The 18,802-nt window shown below is 42.1% G+C and overlaps 8 non-coding genes across 8 annotated transcripts; all 8 read right to left on the bottom strand.

The window, feature by feature from the left end:
- Positions 1-633: 633 nt before the first annotated feature.
- Positions 634-705, bottom strand: trnaa-ugc (transfer RNA alanine (anticodon UGC)). The gene has a single exon. It is a non-coding gene; the product is annotated as a tRNA-Ala (tRNA).
- Positions 706-2,395: 1,690 nt separating this feature from the next.
- Positions 2,396-2,467, bottom strand: trnaa-ugc (transfer RNA alanine (anticodon UGC)). Its single transcript has one exon. It is a non-coding gene; the product is annotated as a tRNA-Ala (tRNA).
- A 441-nt stretch (positions 2,468-2,908) lies between these two features.
- Positions 2,909-2,980, bottom strand: trnaa-ugc (transfer RNA alanine (anticodon UGC)). Its single transcript has one exon. It is a non-coding gene; the product is annotated as a tRNA-Ala (tRNA).
- A 978-nt stretch (positions 2,981-3,958) lies between these two features.
- Positions 3,959-4,030, bottom strand: trnaa-ugc (transfer RNA alanine (anticodon UGC)). The gene has a single exon. It is a non-coding gene; the product is annotated as a tRNA-Ala (tRNA).
- A 654-nt stretch (positions 4,031-4,684) lies between these two features.
- On the bottom strand, positions 4,685-4,756 carry trnaa-ugc (transfer RNA alanine (anticodon UGC)). Its single transcript has one exon. It is a non-coding gene; the product is annotated as a tRNA-Ala (tRNA).
- Positions 4,757-9,291: 4,535 nt separating this feature from the next.
- On the bottom strand, positions 9,292-9,363 carry trnaa-ugc (transfer RNA alanine (anticodon UGC)). The gene has a single exon. It is a non-coding gene; the product is annotated as a tRNA-Ala (tRNA).
- Positions 9,364-10,340: 977 nt separating this feature from the next.
- On the bottom strand, positions 10,341-10,412 carry trnaa-ugc (transfer RNA alanine (anticodon UGC)). Its single transcript has one exon. It is a non-coding gene; the product is annotated as a tRNA-Ala (tRNA).
- A 654-nt stretch (positions 10,413-11,066) lies between these two features.
- On the bottom strand, positions 11,067-11,138 carry trnaa-ugc (transfer RNA alanine (anticodon UGC)). Its single transcript has one exon. It is a non-coding gene; the product is annotated as a tRNA-Ala (tRNA).
- Between the last annotated feature and the right edge of the window lie 7,664 nt (positions 11,139-18,802).

Genomic DNA, 18,802 nt, shown 5'->3' with positions numbered 1-18,802 from the left:
GCTGTGCTGAGTTACATGTGCCTTGTACTCAAGCTAGTTGTTATTTTTCCAAATATAAATTTGGCAGAGAGAGATGTGCAACAGAAAAAGCTTTGAGTTAAAGGATGACTTTCTTGGAGATGCTGGGGATTGAACCCAGGACCTCATACATGCAAAGCATGCAGTCTACCACTGAGCTACATCCCCTGATGGACTGAAGCAAGTTTCCTGCAGCCTAGTGGAAAGTTCCACATTGCGTTGAAATGCTAGCTTGAGTAAAAGGGACATGTAACTCACCACAACCTTCACAAGAGGCAGTAGCTCAATGGTAGAGCATATACTTTGCATGTGTGAGGCTAATGGAAAGTTCCACATTCCTTTAAATTGCTGGGGATTGAAACCAGGACCTTTGTTGCAAAAAAAATAAAAAATAAAACTTTTCAATTCTACAACTTTCCTTAGAGACGCTGAGATTGAACCCAGGAGCTCATACATGCAAAGCATGTGCTGTACCACTGAACCACTGGCCCTTGTGAATGTTGGGCTGAGTTACATGTGCTTTGTACTCAAGCTAGATGCTAATTTTCCAACTAAATAATTAGGCAGAGAGAGATGTGCAACAGATAAAGGTTTGAGTTAAAGGAAAACTTTCCTTGGAGATGCTGGGGATTGAACCCAGGACCTCATACATGCAAAGCATGCGCTCTACCACTGAGCTACATCCCCTGATGGACTGAAGCAAGTTTCCTGCAGGCTAGTGGAAAGTTCCACATTGCTTTGAAATGCTAGCTTGAGTAAAAGGGACATGAAACTCACCACAACCTTCACAGGGGGCAGTAGCTCAATGGTAGAGCATATGCTTTGCATGTATTAGGCTAATGGAAAGTTCCAAATTGCTTTAAATGCTGGGGATTGAACCCAGGACCTTTTTTGCAAAAGTTTTTTGCAAAAAAAATACAAAAAAATCCTTACAATTCAACAAATTTCTTTGGAGACACTGGGGATTGAACCCAGGAGCTCATACATACAAAGCATGCGCTCTACCACTGAGCCACTGGACTTGTGAAGGTTGGGCTGAGTTACATGTACCTTATACTCAAGCTAGTTGCTATTTTTCCAAATATAAATTAGGCAGTGAGAGATGCGCAACAGATAAAGCTTAGTGTTGAAGGACAATATCCTTTGGAGTAGCTGGGGATTGAACCCATGACCACATGCATGCAAAGCATATGCTCTACCACTGAGCTACTGGCACTTGAGAAAGCTGTGCTGAGTTACATTTGCCTTGTACTCAAGCTAGTTGCTATTTTTCCAAATATAAATTTGGCAGAGAGAGATGTGCAACAGATGAAGCTTTGAGTTAAAGGATGACTTTCTTGGAGATGCTGGGGATTGAACCCAGGAACTCATACATGCAAAGCATGTGCTCTACCACTGAGCTACATCCCCTGATGGACTAACGCAAGTTTCCTGCAGGCGAGTGGAAAGTTCCACATTGCTTTGAAATGCTAGCTTGAGTAAAAGGGACATGTAACTCACCACAACCTTCACAAGAGGCAGTAGCTCAATGGTAGAGCATATACTTTGCATGTGTGAGGCTAATGGAAAGTTCCACATTCCTTTAAATTGCTGGGGATTGAAACCAGGACCTTTGTTGCAAAAAAAATAAAAAATAAAACTTTTTAATTCTACAACTTTCATTGGAGACGCTGAGATTGTACCCAGGAGCTCATACATGCAAAGCATGTTCTCTACCACTGAACCACTGGCCCTTGTGAATGTTGGGCTGAGTTACAAGTGCCTTGTACTCAAGCTAGATGCAAATTTCCCAACTAAAAAATTAGGCAGAGAGAGATGTGCAACAGATAAAGGTTTAAGGATAACGGATAACTTTCCTTGGAGATGCTGGGGGTTGAACCCAGGACCTCATACATGCAAAGCATGCGGTCTACCACTGAGCTACATCCCCTGATGGACTGAAGCAAGTTTCCTGCAGCCTAGTGGAAAGTTCCACATTGCTTTGAAATGCTAGCTTGAGTAAAAGGGACATGAAACTCACCACAACCTTCACAAGGGGCAGTAGCTCAATGGTAGAGCATATACTTTGCATGTGTGAGGCTAATGGAAAGTTCCACATTCCTTTAAACTGCTGGGGATTGAAACCAGGACCTTTGTTGCAAAAAAAATAAAAAATAAAACTTTTCAATTCTACAACTTTCCTTGGAGACGCTGAGATTGAACCCAGGAGCTCATACATGCAAAGCATGTTCTCTACCACTGAACCACTGGCCCTTGTGAATGTTGGGCTGAGTTACAAGTGCCTTGTACTCAAGCTAGATGCTAATTTCCCAACTAAAAAATTAGTTAGAGAGAGATGTGCAACAGATAAAGGTTTGAGTTAAAGGATAACTTTCCTTGGAGATGCTGGGGATTGAACCCAGGACCTCATACATGCAAAGCATGTGCTCTACCACTGAGCTACATCCCCTGATGGACTGAAGCAAGTTTCCTGCAGCCTAGTGGAAAGTTCCACATTGCGTTGAAATGCTAGCTTGAGTAAAAGGGACATGTAACTCGCCACAACCTTCACAAGAGGCAGTAGCTCAATGGTAGAGCATATACTTTGCATGTGTGAGGCTAATGGAAAGTTTCACATTCCTATAAATTGCTGGGGATTGAAACCAGGACCTTTGTTGCAAAAAAAAAAAAAACTTTTCAATTCTACAACTTTCCTTGGAGACGCTGAGATTGATCCCAGGAGCTCATACATGCAAAGCATGTTCTCTACCACTGAACCACTGGCCCTTGTGAATGTTGGGCTGAGTTACAAGTGCCTTGTACTCAAGCTAGATGCTAATTTCCCAACTAAATAATTAGGCAGAGAGAGATGTGCAACAGATAAAGGTTTGAGTTAAAGGATAACTTTCCTTGGAGATGCTGGGGATTGAACCCAGGACCTCATACATGCAAAGCATGCGCTCTACCACTGAGCTACATCCCCTGATGGACTGAAGCAAGTTTCCTGCAGGCTAGTGGAAAGTTCCACATTGCTTTGAAATGCTAGCTTGAGTAAAAGGGACATGAAACTCACCACAACCTTCACAAGGGGCAGTAGCTCAATGGTAGAGCAGGTGCATTGCATGTATGAGGCTAAAGGAAAGTTCCAAATTGCTTTAAAATGCTGGGGATTGAACCCAGGACATTTGTTGCAAAAAAATCCAACAAAATAACTTTACAATTCTACGTGGTAAGACGGGAACTTTCCTTGGAGAAGCTGGGGATTGAACCCATGACCACATGAATGCAAAGCATATGCTCTACCACTGAGCTACTGTCACTTGAGAAAGCTGTGCTGAGTTACATGTGCCTTGTACTCAAGCTAGTTGTTATTTTTCCAAATATAAATTTGGCAGAGAGAGATGTGCAACAGAAAAAGCTTTGAGTTAAAGGATGACTTTCTTGGAGATGCTGGGGATTGAACCCAGGACCTCATACATGCAAAGCATGCAGTCTACCACTGAGCTACATCCCCTGATGGACTGAAGCAAGTTTCCTGCAGCCTAGTGGAAAGTTCCACATTGCGTTGAAATGCTAGCTTGAGTAAAAGGGACATGTAACTCACCACAACCTTCACAAGAGGCAGTAGCTCAATGGTAGAGCATATACTTTGCATGTGTGAGGCTAATGGAAAGTTCCACATTCCTTTAAATTGCTGGGGATTGAAACCAGGACCTTTGTTGCAAAAAAAATAAAAAATAAAACTTTTCAATTCTACAACTTTCCTTAGAGACGCTGAGATTGAACCCAGGAGCTCATACATGCAAAGCATGTGCTGTACCACTGAACCACTGGCCCTTGTGAATGTTGGGCTGAGTTACATGTGCTTTGTACTCAAGCTAGATGCTAATTTTCCAACTAAATAATTAGGCAGAGAGAGATGTGCAACAGATAAAGGTTTGAGTTAAAGGAAAACTTTCCTTGGAGATGCTGGGGATTGAACCCAGGACCTCATACATGCAAAGCATGCGCTCTACCACTGAGCTACATCCCCTGATGGACTGAAGCAAGTTTCCTGCAGGCTAGTGGAAAGTTCCACATTGCTTTGAAGTGCTAGCTTGAGTAAAAGGGACATGAAACTCACCACAACCTTCACAGGGGGCAGTAGCTCAATGGTTGAGTATATGCGTTGCATGTATGAGGCTAAAGGAAAGTTCCAAATTGCTTTAAAATGCTGTGGATTGAACCCAGGACATTTGTTGCAAAAAAATCCAACAAAACAACTTTACAATTCTACGTGGTGACACGGGAACTTTCTTTGGAGACGGTGGGGATTGAACCCAGGAGCTCATACATGCAAAGCATGTGTTCTACCACTGAGCCACTGGCCCTAGTGAAGGTTCGGCTGAGATACATGTACCTTATACTCAAGCTAGCTGCCATTTTTCCAAATATAAATTAGGCAGAGAGAGATGCACAACAGATAAAGCTTTGAGGTGAAGTATAACTATCCTTGGAGTTGCTGGAGATTGAACCCATGACCACATGCATGCAAAGCATATGCTCTACCACTGAGCTACTGCCACTTGAGAAAGCTGTGTTGAGTTACATGTGCCTTGTACTCAAGCTAGTTGTTATTTTTCCAAATATAAATTTGGCAGAGAGAGATGTGCAACAGATAAAGCTTTGAGTTAAAGGATGACTTTCTTGGAGATGCTGGGGATTGAACCCAGGACCTCATACATGCAAAGCATGCACTCTACCACTGAGCTACATCCCCTGATGGACTGAAGCAAGTTTCCTGCAGCCTAGTGGAAAGTTCCACATTGCGTTGAAATGCTAGCTTGAGTAAAAGGAACATGTAACTCACCACAACCTTCACAAGAGGCAGTTGCTCAATGGTAGAGCATATACTTTGCATGTGTGAGGCTAATGGAAAGTTCCACATTCCTTTAAATTGCTGGGGATTGAAACCAGGACCTTTGTTGCAAAAAAAATAAAAAATAAAACTTTTCAATTCTTCAACTTTCCTTGGAGATGCTGAGATTGAACCCAGGAGCTCATACATGCAAAGCATGTGCTCTACCACTGAACCACTGGCCCTTGTGAATGTTGGGCTGAGTTACATGTGCCTTGTACTCAAGCTAGATGCTAATTTTCCAACTAAATAATTAGGCAGAGAGAGATGTGCAACAGATAAAGGTTTGAGTTAAAGGAAAACTTTCCTTGGAAATGGTGATTGAACCCAGGACCTCATACATGCAAAGCATGCGCTCTACCACTGAGCTACATCCCCTGATGGACTGAAGCAAGTTTCCTGCAGGCTAGTGGAAAGTTCCACATTGCTTTGAAATGCTAGCTTGAGTAAAAGGGACATGAAACTCACCACAACCTTCACAAGGGGCAGTAGCTCAATGGTAGAGCATATGCTTTGCATGTATTAGGCTAATGGAAAGTTCCAAATTGCTTTAAATGCTGGGGATTGAACCCAGGACCTTTTTTGCAAAAGTTTTTTGCAAAAAAAATACAAAAAAATCCTTACAATTCAACAAATTTCTTTGGAGACACTGGGGATTGAACCCAGGAGCTCATACATACAAAGCATGCGCTCTACCACTGAGCCACTGGACTTGTGAAGGTTGGGCTGAGTTACATGTACCTTATACTCAAGCTAGTTGCTATTTTTCCAAATATAAATTAGGCAGTGAGAGATGCGCAACAGATAAAGCTTAGTGTTGAAGGACAATATCCTTTGGAGTAGCTGGGGATTGAACCCATGACCACATGCATGCAAAGCATATGCTCTACCACTGAGCTACTGGCACTTGAGAAAGCTGTGCTGAGTTACATTTGCCTTGTACTCAAGTTAGTTGCTATTTTTCCAAATATAAATTTGGCAGAGAGAGATGTGCAACAGATGAAGCTTTGAGTTAAAGGATGACTTTCTTGGAGATGCTGGGGATTGAACCCAGGAACTCATACATGCAAAGCATGTGCTCTACCACTGAGCTACATCCCCTGATGGACTAACGCAAGTTTCCTGCAGGCGAGTGGAAAGTTCCACATTGCTTTGAAATGCTAGTGTAGTGATTTTTACTTTTGTCCACCCAAGGACACTAAGTAAGAGAGTGATTGGTACTCACGTCACCGCTGACGTTGTGAATTTGGATCACACGTCACTTAAGGTGTGGTTATGAGTACATCAGATGACCACCTTCCCCCCCTCTTAGTTTGGGACACTAGTCAAGGCCTTTTACCTTGGCTGTATGAGAACACTCCACACAGGAGGCTGCCCAGTCATTTATAATGAATGTAAAGGGGGAAGAGTTGGTCAGCTGATTTATCTGAAAGATTGGTGAGATTTCTAACTTGTAGAGCCTTTTCTGCCTTATCAGCACAAGGAAGACACAATTGTAATAAAATAGATTTTATTAACAAAAGATAAACAGAACAATTAACACAACTACTAAATGAATACAATGAATGATAAAGGAACAAAGTGCGTAAAATGCATAAAATACATGTGAGTAAGTTAAGTGTGGCTATAGAAGAGTTACGTTATCTTATGGAAAGATAAACTGTTGTTTCTCTGAAACTAAGGTGAAGAACCTTATTATGTATCAAACAAATAAACGAAAGATTATTTGTTATTAACTAGCATCAGTTATATTACCTCTAATGTAAATTAGAAAATCATATACTGATAATATTCAACAATGCCAAGGTCTCTAGAAAGAGGTTTGGTTAAGTGATATTTACGTTCCACGTGGTTGAGTAAGCAGTCCGATGGTGATGACTTCTTCCAATGGTTTTGCTGGGAGACAGTGCAGTAAAGAAAGGAGCTGGAATCCGTTTCAACAGCCTTGAACACGAAGATCTGTGGGATGCTGATCTCCTGTGGCACCAAAGGGTCCTAAAATCTGGAACACGCAGATGAGGCCCTGAAGTAGGTGCAGAAGGTCCTTAACCTGGAACACGCAGATGAAGGAACCTTGAAGTGAAGGTTTGCTCTCCAGAGCTTAACCTTGTTACAAATGTCTCTGTGTCTTCTGCCTCTTTGGAACAGACACTCGGAAGTTGGTCAATCTGCTCTGGTCTCTTTAGCATGGAGACTCTGGACGTGCTGTAGTCATCTCGCTGGACTAAAACTCTGAACGTAGTGTTGGTTAATGTCTCTTTCATCACAGGCTGGAGGCTCAGAACGTTGTCGTATCTGTTGCTGCCTCACAAGCTGTAGATTCAGATCCTCGGATCTTGTGTTGTCTCTCTGGTTAAACCAGAGGCTCAGAACTTGGTTGCTCTGTCAAAGTCTAATCCTCGGCGGACAGACTCAGAACTTGGTGAACTGTTTGTCTCTCGGATGTGGAGACTCAGAACCTGGTTGCTCTGTCACAGTCTAATCCTCAAGGGACAGACTCAGAACTTGGTGAACTGTATGTCTCTCGCGTGGAGGAGACTCAGAACCTGGTTGCTCTGTTACAGTCTAATCCTCAGGGGACAGACTCAGAACTTGGTGAACTGTATGTCTCTCGCGTGGAGGAGACTCAGAACCTGGTTGCTCTGTTACAGTCTAATCCTCAGGGGACAGACTCAGAACAAGGAGTGTCTATTGAAAGGGTACCTTTATCCTTTTCCGAATAGGAGGAGATTGCAATTTGGCGCTTCTCCATTCCAGTGTTGCAATTGGCTGCTGGCATCAGAGAGGGCACACAGTGTGGCCCACCCTTCTTTCCCCTGTGGAACTCATTTGCATACTGTACACAGTTAGAAGTCTTTAAAGGGTCTTTAAAGTTCATCAATGCATTTCTCACTTTCCAAACCACCATCAGAATACCCTTGGCAATATACTAAACAAATAGACACTAAACATGATGGAAAAAGATTGAACTGTCATGTGTTCATTCATTTGTTCATTAACAGCTGCATTTGTGGAAGATGTTGCATTACAAATAGCTGTCACTGAAAATACTTATTTCTCTGAATAAGTATGAGATGGATATGTGTAGTTTACATCAGTCTTAAGGTTTCCAAACATAGTTGTGAATGGATTTGGATGGATCAGTTTTGGTCTTTCTTTGTTTCACCCACTACTGCTAAAGTCCTGAGGAATGTTTATGGCCGTCACAAATCAGGTCATTAGGGATCCATCTCTAGATGGGTGAAGGGCAGAAACTGCATGTGGACCAATGAGAAGTCTTGTCCTTCCTGGGCTTGGTACTAGAGGTCTTCTTCTTGCCCTCAAAGAGGTATCTGGATGTTGTCCAAGCATCTTTATCTGATGGGTTGGACATCTTGTTTGTGCTAGTCCAACAATATCCAATCAAAATGGAGCAAACCTTTGTCCACTGTTATGGGCAAAGAGGGGCCCGGCCATAAACTGGGCCCTGGAATTCTGCTGTCCACTACACTAGCTTGAGTAAAAGGGACATGTAACTCACCACAACCTTCACAAGAGGCAGTAGCTCAATGGTAGAGCATATACTTTGCATGTGTGAGGCTAATGGAAAGTTCCACATTCCTTTAAATTGCTGGGGATTGAAACCAGGACCTTTGTTGCAAAAAAAATAAAAAATAAAACTTTTTAATTCTACAACTTTCATTGGAGACGCTGAGATTGTACCCAGGAGCTCATACATGCAAAGCATGTTCTCTACCACTGAACCACTGGCCCTTGTGAATGTTGGGCTGAGTTACAAGTGCCTTGTACTCAAGCTAGATGCAAATTTCCCAACTAAAAAATTAGGCAGAGAGAGATGTGCAACAGATAAAGGTTTAAGGATAACGGATAACTTTCCTTGGAGATGCTGGGGATTGAACCCAGGACCTCATACATGCAAAGCATGCGGTCTACCACTGAGCTACATCCCCTGATGGACTGAAGCAAGTTTCCTGCAGCCTAGTGGAAAGTTCCACATTGCTTTGAAATGCTAGCTTGAGTAAAAGGGACATGAAACTCACCACAACCTTCACAAGGGGCAGTAGCTCAATGGTAGAGCATATACTTTGCATGTGTGAGGCTAATGGAAAGTTCCACATTCCTTTAAATTGCTGGGGATTGAAACCAGGACCTTTGTTGCAAAAAAAATAAAAAATAAAACTTTTCAATTCTACAACTTTCCTTGGAGACGCTGAGATTGAACCCAGGAGCTCATACATGCAAAGCATGTGCTGTACCACTGAACCACTGGCCCTTGTGAATGTTGGGCTGAGTTACAAGTGCCTTGTACTCAAGCTAGATGCTAATTTCCCAACTAAAAAATTAGGCAGAGAGAGATGTGCAACAGATAAAGGTTTGAGTTAAAGGATAACTTTCCTTGGAGATGCTGGGGATTGAACCCAGGACCTCATACATGCAAAGCATGCGCTCTACCACTGAGCTACATCCCCTGATGGACTGAACAAGTTTCCTGCAGGCGAGTGGAAAGTTCCACATTGCTAAGAAATGCTAGCTTGAGTAAAAGGGACATGAAACTCACCACAACCTTCACAAGGGGCAGTAGCTCAATGGTAGAGCAGGTGCATTGCATGTATGAGGCTAAAGGAAAGTTCCAAATTGCTTTAAAATGCTGGGGATTGAACCCAGGACATTTGTTGCAAAAAAATCCAACAAAATAACTTTACAATTCTACGTGGTAAGACGGGAACTTTCCTTGGAGAAGCTGGGGATTGAACCCATGACCACATGAATGCAAAGCATATGCTCTACCACTGAGCTACTGTCACTTGAGAAAGCTGTGCTGAGTTACATGTGCCTTGTACTCAAGCTAGTTGTTATTTTTCCAAATATAAATTTGGCAGAGAGAGATGTGCAACAGAAAAAGCTTTGAGTTAAAGGATGACTTTCTTGGAGATGCTGGGGATTGAACCCAGGACCTCATACATGCAAAGCATGCAGTCTACCACTGAGCTACATCCCCTGATGGACTGAAGCAAGTTTCCTGCAGCCTAGTGGAAAGTTCCACATTGCGTTGAAATGCTAGCTTGAGTAAAAGGGACATGTAACTCACCACAACCTTCACAAGAGGCAGTAGCTCAATGGTAGAGCATATACTTTGCATGTGTGAGGCTAATGGAAAGTTCCACATTCCTTTAAATTGCTGGGGATTGAAACCAGGACCTTTGTTGCAAAAAAAATAAAAAATAAAACTTTTCAATTCTACAACTTTCCTTAGAGACGCTGAGATTGAACCCAGGAGCTCATACATGCAAAGCATGTGCTGTACCACTGAACCACTGGCCCTTGTGAATGTTGGGCTGAGTTACATGTGCTTTGTACTCAAGCTAGATGCTAATTTTCCAACTAAATAATTAGGCAGAGAGAGATGTGCAACAGATAAAGGTTTGAGTTAAAGGAAAACTTTCCTTGGAGATGCTGGGGATTGAACCCAGGACCTCATACATGCAAAGCATGCGCTCTACCACTGAGCTACATCCCCTGATGGACTGAAGCAAGTTTCCTGCAGGCTAGTGGAAAGTTCCACATTGCTTTGAAGTGCTAGCTTGAGTAAAAGGGACATGAAACTCACCACAACCTTCACAGGGGGCAGTAGCTCAATGGTTGAGTATATGCGTTGCATGTATGAGGCTAAAGGAAAGTTCCAAATTGCTTTAAAATGCTGGGGATTGAACCCAGGACATTTGTTGCAAAAAAATCCAACAAAACAACTTTACAATTCTACGTGGTGACACGGGAACTTTCTTTGGAGACGGTGGGGATTGAACCCAGGAGCTCATACATGCAAAGCATGTGTTCTACCACTGAGCCACTGGCCCTAGTGAAGGTTCGGCTGAGATACATGTACCTTATACTCAAGCTAGCTGCCATTTTTCCAAATATAAATTAGGCAGAGAGAGATGCACAACAGATAAAGCTTTGAGGTGAAGTATAACTATCCTTGGAGTTGCTGGAGATTGAACCCATGACCACATGCATGCAAAGCATATGCTCTACCACTGAGCTACTGCCACTTGAGAAAGCTGTGTTGAGTTACATGTGCCTTGTACTCAAGCTAGTTGTTATTTTTCCAAATATAAATTTGGCAGAGAGAGATGTGCAACAGATAAAGCTTTGAGTTAAAGGATGACTTTCTTGGAGATGCTGGGGATTGAACCCAGGACCTCATACATGCAAAGCATGCACTCTACCACTGAGCTACATCCCCTGATGGACTGAAGCAAGTTTCCTGCAGCCTAGTGGAAAGTTCCACATTGCGTTGAAATGCTAGCTTGAGTAAAAGGAACATGTAACTCACCACAACCTTCACAAGAGGCAGTTGCTCAATGGTAGAGCATATACTTTGCATGTGTGAGGCTAATGGAAAGTTCCACATTCCTTTAAATTGCTGGGGATTGAAACCAGGACCTTTGTTGCAAAAAAAATAAAAAATAAAACTTTTCAATTCTTCAACTTTCCTTGGAGATGCTGAGATTGAACCCAGGAGCTCATACATGCAAAGCATGTGCTCTACCACTGAACCACTGGCCCTTGTGAATGTTGGGCTGAGTTACATGTGCCTTGTACTCAAGCTAGATGCTAATTTTCCAACTAAATAATTAGGCAGAGAGAGATGTGCAACAGATAAAGGTTTGAGTTAAAGGAAAACTTTCCTTGGAAATGGTGATTGAACCCAGGACCTCATACATGCAAAGCATGCGCTCTACCACTGAGCTACATCCCCTGATGGACTGAAGCAAGTTTCCTGCAGGCTAGTGGAAAGTTCCACATTGCTTTGAAATGCTAGCTTGAGTAAAAGGGACATGAAACTCACCACAACCTTCACAAGGGGCAGTAGCTCAATGGTAGAGCATATGCTTTGCATGTATTAGGCTAATGGAAAGTTCCAAATTGCTTTAAATGCTGGGGATTGAACCCAGGACCTTTTTTGCAAAAGTTTTTTGCAAAAAAAATACAAAAAAATCCTTACAATTCAACAAATTTCTTTGGAGACACTGGGGATTGAACCCAGGAGCTCATACATACAAAGCATGCGCTCTACCACTGAGCCACTGGACTTGTGAAGGTTGGGCTGAGTTACATGTACCTTATACTCAAGCTAGTTGCTATTTTTCCAAATATAAATTAGGCAGTGAGAGATGCGCAACAGATAAAGCTTAGTGTTGAAGGACAATATCCTTTGGAGTAGCTGGGGATTGAACCCATGACCACATGCATGCAAAGCATATGCTCTACCACTGAGCTACTGGCACTTGAGAAAGCTGTGCTGAGTTACATTTGCCTTGTACTCAAGTTAGTTGCTATTTTTCCAAATATAAATTTGGCAGAGAGAGATGTGCAACAGATGAAGCTTTGAGTTAAAGGATGACTTTCTTGGAGATGCTGGGGATTGAACCCAGGAACTCATACATGCAAAGCATGTGCTCTACCACTGAGCTACATCCCCTGATGGACTAACGCAAGTTTCCTGCAGGCGAGTGGAAAGTTCCACATTGCTTTGAAATGCTAGTGTAGTGATTTTTACTTTTGTCCACCCAAGGACACTAAGTAAGAGAGTGATTGGTACTCACGTCACCGCTGACGTTGTGAATTTGGATCACACGTCACTTAAGGTGTGGTTATGAGTACATCAGATGACCACCTTCCCCCCCTCTTAGTTTGGGACACTAGTCAAGGCCTTTTACCTTGGCTGTATGAGAACACTCCACACAGGAGGCTGCCCAGTCATTTATAATGAATGTAAAGGGGGAAGAGTTGGTCAGCTGATTTATCTGAAAGATTGGTGAGATTTCTAACTTGTAGAGCCTTTTCTGCCTTATCAGCACAAGGAAGACACAATTGTAATAAAATAGATTTTATTAACAAAAGATAAACAGAACAATTAACACAACTACTAAATGAATACAATGAATGATAAAGGAACAAAGTGCGTAAAATGCATAAAATACATGTGAGTAAGTTAAGTGTGGCTATAGAAGAGTTACGTTATCTTATGGAAAGATAAACTGTTGTTTCTCTGAAACTAAGGTGAAGAACCTTATTATGTATCAAACAAATAAACGAAAGATTATTTGTTATTAACTAGCATCAGTTATATTACCTCTAATGTAAATTAGAAAATCATATACTGATAATATTCAACAATGCCAAGGTCTCTAGAAAGAGGTTTGGTTAAGTGATATTTACGTTCCACGTGGTTGAGTAAGCAGTCCGATGGTGATGACTTCTTCCAATGGTTTTGCTGGGAGACAGTGCAGTAAAGAAAGGAGCTGGAATCCGTTTCAACAGCCTTGAACACGAAGATCTGTGGGATGCTGATCTCCTGTGGCACCAAAGGGTCCTAAAATCTGGAACACGCAGATGAGGCCCTGAAGTAGGTGCAGAAGGTCCTTAACCTGGAACACGCAGATGAAGGAACCTTGAAGTGAAGGTTTGCTCTCCAGAGCTTAACCTTGTTACAAATGTCTCTGTGTCTTCTGCCTCTTTGGAACAGACACTCGGAAGTTGGTCAATCTGCTCTGGTCTCTTTAGCATGGAGACTCTGGACGTGCTGTAGTCATCTCGCTGGACTAAAACTCTGAACGTAGTGTTGGTTAATGTCTCTTTCATCACAGGCTGGAGGCTCAGAACGTTGTCGTATCTGTTGCTGCCTCACAAGCTGTAGATTCAGATCCTCGGATCTTGTGTTGTCTCTCTGGTTAAACCAGAGGCTCAGAACTTGGTTGCTCTGTCAAAGTCTAATCCTCGGCGGACAGACTCAGAACTTGGTGAACTGTTTGTCTCTCGGATGTGGAGACTCAGAACCTGGTTGCTCTGTCACAGTCTAATCCTCAAGGGACAGACTCAGAACTTGGTGAACTGTATGTCTCTCGCGTGGAGGAGACTCAGAACCTGGTTGCTCTGTTACAGTCTAATCCTCAGGGGACAGACTCAGAACTTGGTGAACTGTATGTCTCTCGCGTGGAGGAGACTCAGAACCTGGTTGCTCTGTTACAGTCTAATCCTCAGGGGACAGACTCAGAACAAGGAGTGTCTATTGAAAGGGTACCTTTATCCTTTTCCGAATAGGAGGAGATTGCAATTTGGCGCTTCTCCATTCCAGTGTTGCAATTGGCTGCTGGCATCAGAGAGGGCACACAGTGTGGCCCACCCTTCTTTCCCCTGTGGAACTCATTTGCATACTGTACACAGTTAGAAGTCTTTAAAGGGTCTTTAAAGTTCATCAATGCATTTCTCACTTTCCAAACCACCATCAGAATACCCTTGGCAATATACTAAACAAATAGACACTAAACATGATGGAAAAAGATTGAACTGTCATGTGTTCATTCATTTGTTCATTAACAGCTGCATTTGTGGAAGATGTTGCATTACAAATAGCTGTCACTGAAAATACTTATTTCTCTGAATAAGTATGAGATGGATATGTGTAGTTTACATCAGTCTTAAGGTTTCCAAACATAGTTGTGAATGGATTTGGATGGATCAGTTTTGGTCTTTCTTTGTTTCACCCACTACTGCTGAAGTCCTGAGGAATGTTTATGGCCGTCACAAATCAGGTCATTAGGGATCCATCTCTAGATGGGTGAAGGGCAGAAACTGCATGTGGACCAATGAGAAGTCTTGTCCTTCCTGGGCTTGGTACTAGAGGTCTTCTTCTTGCCCTCAAAGAGGTATCTGGATGTTGTCCAAGCATCTTTATCTGATGGGTTGGACATCTTGTTTGTGCTAGTCCAACAATATCCAATCAAAATGGAGCAAACCTTTGTCCACTGTTATGGGCAAAGAGGGGCCCGGCCATAAACTGGGCCCTGGAATTCTGCTGTCCACTACATACCCCCCTGATCGGCTTGATCGAGGACCTGAAGTCGTTGATCTGGGCGATGCACTGAAAGGGAACAGCAGGAACAAAACACACACACCTCACCTCTCCCTTTTAACCAATGGCATTGGAAATAAAATTTGGCTCAATATGTTCTTTACAGAGTTAAATGAGCCAAATAAAAGGTTTGGTAGAATAATTTCTAAACAGGTTAGAAGCTTTCTAGAGAAGGTACCTATGTGTGGATGAAAATTACATATCCTAAATTTAGCTTAAACAGTTTAGAATATCAAAAGAGTATTCGTTGTGAGAGTAAACACTTGAAATGTTTGATCAGATTTAGCAGGAAACAAATTATTTAAATGTCTAGATTGACATAATTTGGTATAGCACTATCCAAGCTGTAAGCTTAGTGCACCTGCTTGTTTTACTTGCATTGCCTGATTAACAGAATCCTCAACTAGTTCACCTGGTACCACCAACGACAAGATTTTATCTTTCATCACCTTATCAGGAGCAAAGCTCACAAGTAATAATTGCATTATTATACAGACTAATTAATGGGAGTAGTCAAGTTGTATGACATCCATTATCTTGGCTATGCTAGAAGCTCAAGAGGCTGTATGTTGACCAGTACTGGGGGTTGGGAATTTGATTGCTCTGCCTGACGTTTGCAGCTTCCTCTGGAAGGCTGTACCAGAGGTCTAATCCACTATCTCTTATTTTTGGAGGTCTCCTATAAGAAAGTTTGAATGGCTGGAATAGAGAACAAATTATCTAACCCTGGCTGAGATCTGCAATATTTTACTGTACGAGTGGCCAGTGAATTAGTTGATCATAAATATCATAGGAGGCTTTGACCCCCCTTTCATGACATCCAAAGCGATTGTCATGGGCATGCAAAATCATAACCTTGCGATTTATAGATTGACTGAAAAGTCTAAACTGAAACAAAACTAAAATAGAAATGTATGAACCCTTCTTAGGCTGAAGTTGAAGTTTAAAAGGTAACAGGGACTTGATGTCTGCTGAATCTGAAAGACCCTGTTCAGTTATGGGCTACTGTTCTCTCCCCTGACTCTTGTCCACAGTCTGAGATGTTAGGTGGAGGGGGAGGGCCCTGACCTGATCATGCTTAGAAGACCAAGTCTCTGTCAGTGGACTGGTACTCCTCTGACTTGAGGTCTTTGAGGGCTTTAAGAAGTATGTGCTGGATCTCTGCTAAGTTCTCAGCATCCTTACGTTCAGTCCCTCTAGATTTCCAATTCTGACCTCTCTGTTTTTGGCCATTCTCAGAGTAATCTCTACTCTTCTTTGGTCCTTGCAATCTAGCCCCTCCCACTGCCACAGCTTGCTCTCCTTTCTGGGGGCATACCTTTGATTGTTATGACCCCTGTAACCTGAGAGCTTAGGGCTCTGGGAGCTCTGCTGGAAATTGCTGCAATGGACTAATCTGTTTTGGGGAAGTTCTGACTCTACCATATGAATGGGAGTCTTACAGTCATGTCTAGATTCAAGCACAGATGAACATGGCTGCCTGTCTTGTCTGTCTGAGCCTATCTTCCCACTGTCCCAGGCTCGCATGGCAAGCTGCCTCAGTTCTCCTGCAGACATATTTTCAACATCTACCAGGAGTATGAGTGGTTTCCTAACAGTAGGGTAAAGATTACTTACAAACAGACTCTTAAACATAACATCCTCCTCTGCCTTGGGGTCATCTTTGCCAGCAAAATACATTTTCCTTAAGCGCTCATAGTACTCTCTGGGAGACTCATGGCGGCCTTGCTTAATTCGGAAAGCTGAGAGACGAGAGGCAGATGGGTTCTGATATAGAGTATACTCTACCAGAAGAGCTTTACACAATTTTTCATAATTGTTAGCAATATCTGGGCTTTGTCTATCCATGAAGCCATGGACAATCTGTGATGTGGTCTTTCTCAAAAGAAAGACTTTGTCAGTCATGCTGGCCTCAGGAAAGTATGTCAAGGCTGCATTTACATCCTTTAAATACAACTCTATGTTGTGTTTAGTTGTCTCAGGGTTAAAAACCTCTATGTCACGTGCTAATTCTCTAAGAATACACAGTCTGTTGCTAGATGGTAGCATGTTAGGAAGCTTAGGTAAGGAGCGGAAAGTTTTAGGAGAGTCACTCACAGTTAGGCTGCTTGAGACTGTGACATCACTGTCCTGATGATGCTTTCTCTGTTCAAAGCTATACAACAGGGGGACCCTACCAGCTGAACCAAAGGAGCGGGGGTGCACACTTTGTGGTTCAGGTTTCTGCTGGGTGAGGCACTTGACTCTATCCAGTTGACTTATCCTGTCTGTATGCTCAATTTGTTGGAGCTTCTTCAGCTCAGAAATTTTGAGCAATGCTGAACTTAACTCAGCTTTAGTCCTTGTCTCACTATAGCTCAGAGAATTTAACTTCTCTGTCTGTTCTAGCAGGTCATTTTGGGTATGGGCCAACTCTGTCTGCAGAGTGGCCATGTCAGTTTTGACTCTTTTAAGTTCTGCTTCCTGAATCACAGTAATAGACTGTAAGCTTTTTGTCTCAGATGACAATCTACATATTTTAGCTCTTAATCTCAAATTATCCCTATGCAGATCAGCCAGCTCATTTTTGAGTTCCTGGAACAAATCTTTATTCTGTTCTTGGGCGAGGGATATTTTGTCTGTGGCTTGGTTTTGTTGTACAGGCCAATTTAGTGCTAGGCTAGAAAGAAGCTTTATTAGTGAAGCGCCCTTTAAGGCCTGGCTCACTGCTTCAGCGGTCATATCAGCCATCTTTATTTAATATATATACTTGTGTTGTATATATAATAAATAAATACACCACCCAAACTAGCTAAACTCTGAAAGTTTACCACAAGTGTAAGCAGCTCTAAGCCACTACGACAATGAATGTCACACACACTAGGGGGTGAGAATTCTAGCACTTGTCTTCAATTTGTCAGAAGGCACTACCCTTATCTGACACGTTCATAAAAATTCTAAAACAGTATGGTAGACTTAGGTGAACACCATATGCTATTCTTATATTAGCAATTAGTTATAATCAACAATTACAACGTGTGCTAAAAAAAAACATTGCCAGTTCTATGCCACAATAAAAATTCTACAAACTTTGCAACCAATCCTAGTCATAAATTGTACCAAGGAGTTGAGCAAGGAAACTATCAATCAGGCTTAGAGAGAACCACTCGTTGCGATGCAATTGGTGTCTGACTTGGTGAAAGACTTAGTTTCCTGCTAAAGTTACTTACTTTTTATCTTTAAGTGTATTAACTTGTGTTGACAAAACAGAAGGCTCATTTCATTCTAAGTTAGCCCACCCAGGGACGCCAATTATGTAGTGATTTTTACTTTTGTCCACCCAAGGACACTAAGTAAGAGAGTGATTGGTACTCACGTCACCGCTGACGTTGTGAATTTGGATCACACGTCACTTAAGGTGTGGTTATGAGTACATCAGATGACCACCTTCCCCCCCTCTTAGTTTGGGACACTAGTCAAGGCCTTTTACCTTGGCTGTATGAGAACACTCCACACAGGAGGCTGCCCAGTCATTTATAATGAATGTAAAGGGGGAAGAGTTGGTCAGCTGATTTATCTGAAAGATTGGTGAGATTTCTAACTTGTAGAGCCTTTTCTGCCTTATCAGCACAAGGAAGACACAATTGTAATAAAATAGATTTTATTAACAAAAGATAAACAGAACAATTAACACAACTACTAAATGAATACAATGAATGATAAAGGAACAAAGTGCGTAAAATGCATAAAATACATGTGAGTAAGTTAAGTGTGGCTATAGAAGAGTTACGTTATCTTATGGAAAGATAAACTGTTGTTTCTCTGAAACTAAGGTGAAGAACCTTATTATGTATCAAACAAATAAACGAAAGATTATTTGTTATTAACTAGCATCAGTTATATTACCTCTAATGTAAATTAGAAAATCATATACTGATAATATTCAACAATGCCAAGGTCTCTAGAAAGAGGTTTGGTTAAGTGATATTTACGTTCCACGTGGTTGAGTAAGC

Source organism: Pseudorasbora parva, chromosome 20, assembly GCF_024679245.1.
Source record: "Pseudorasbora parva isolate DD20220531a chromosome 20, ASM2467924v1, whole genome shotgun sequence".
Lineage (NCBI taxonomy): Eukaryota > Metazoa > Chordata > Actinopteri > Cypriniformes > Gobionidae > Pseudorasbora > Pseudorasbora parva.
The sequence above is the reverse complement of the archived record's forward strand: the minus strand, read 5'-3'. Positions and strand labels throughout refer to the sequence as shown.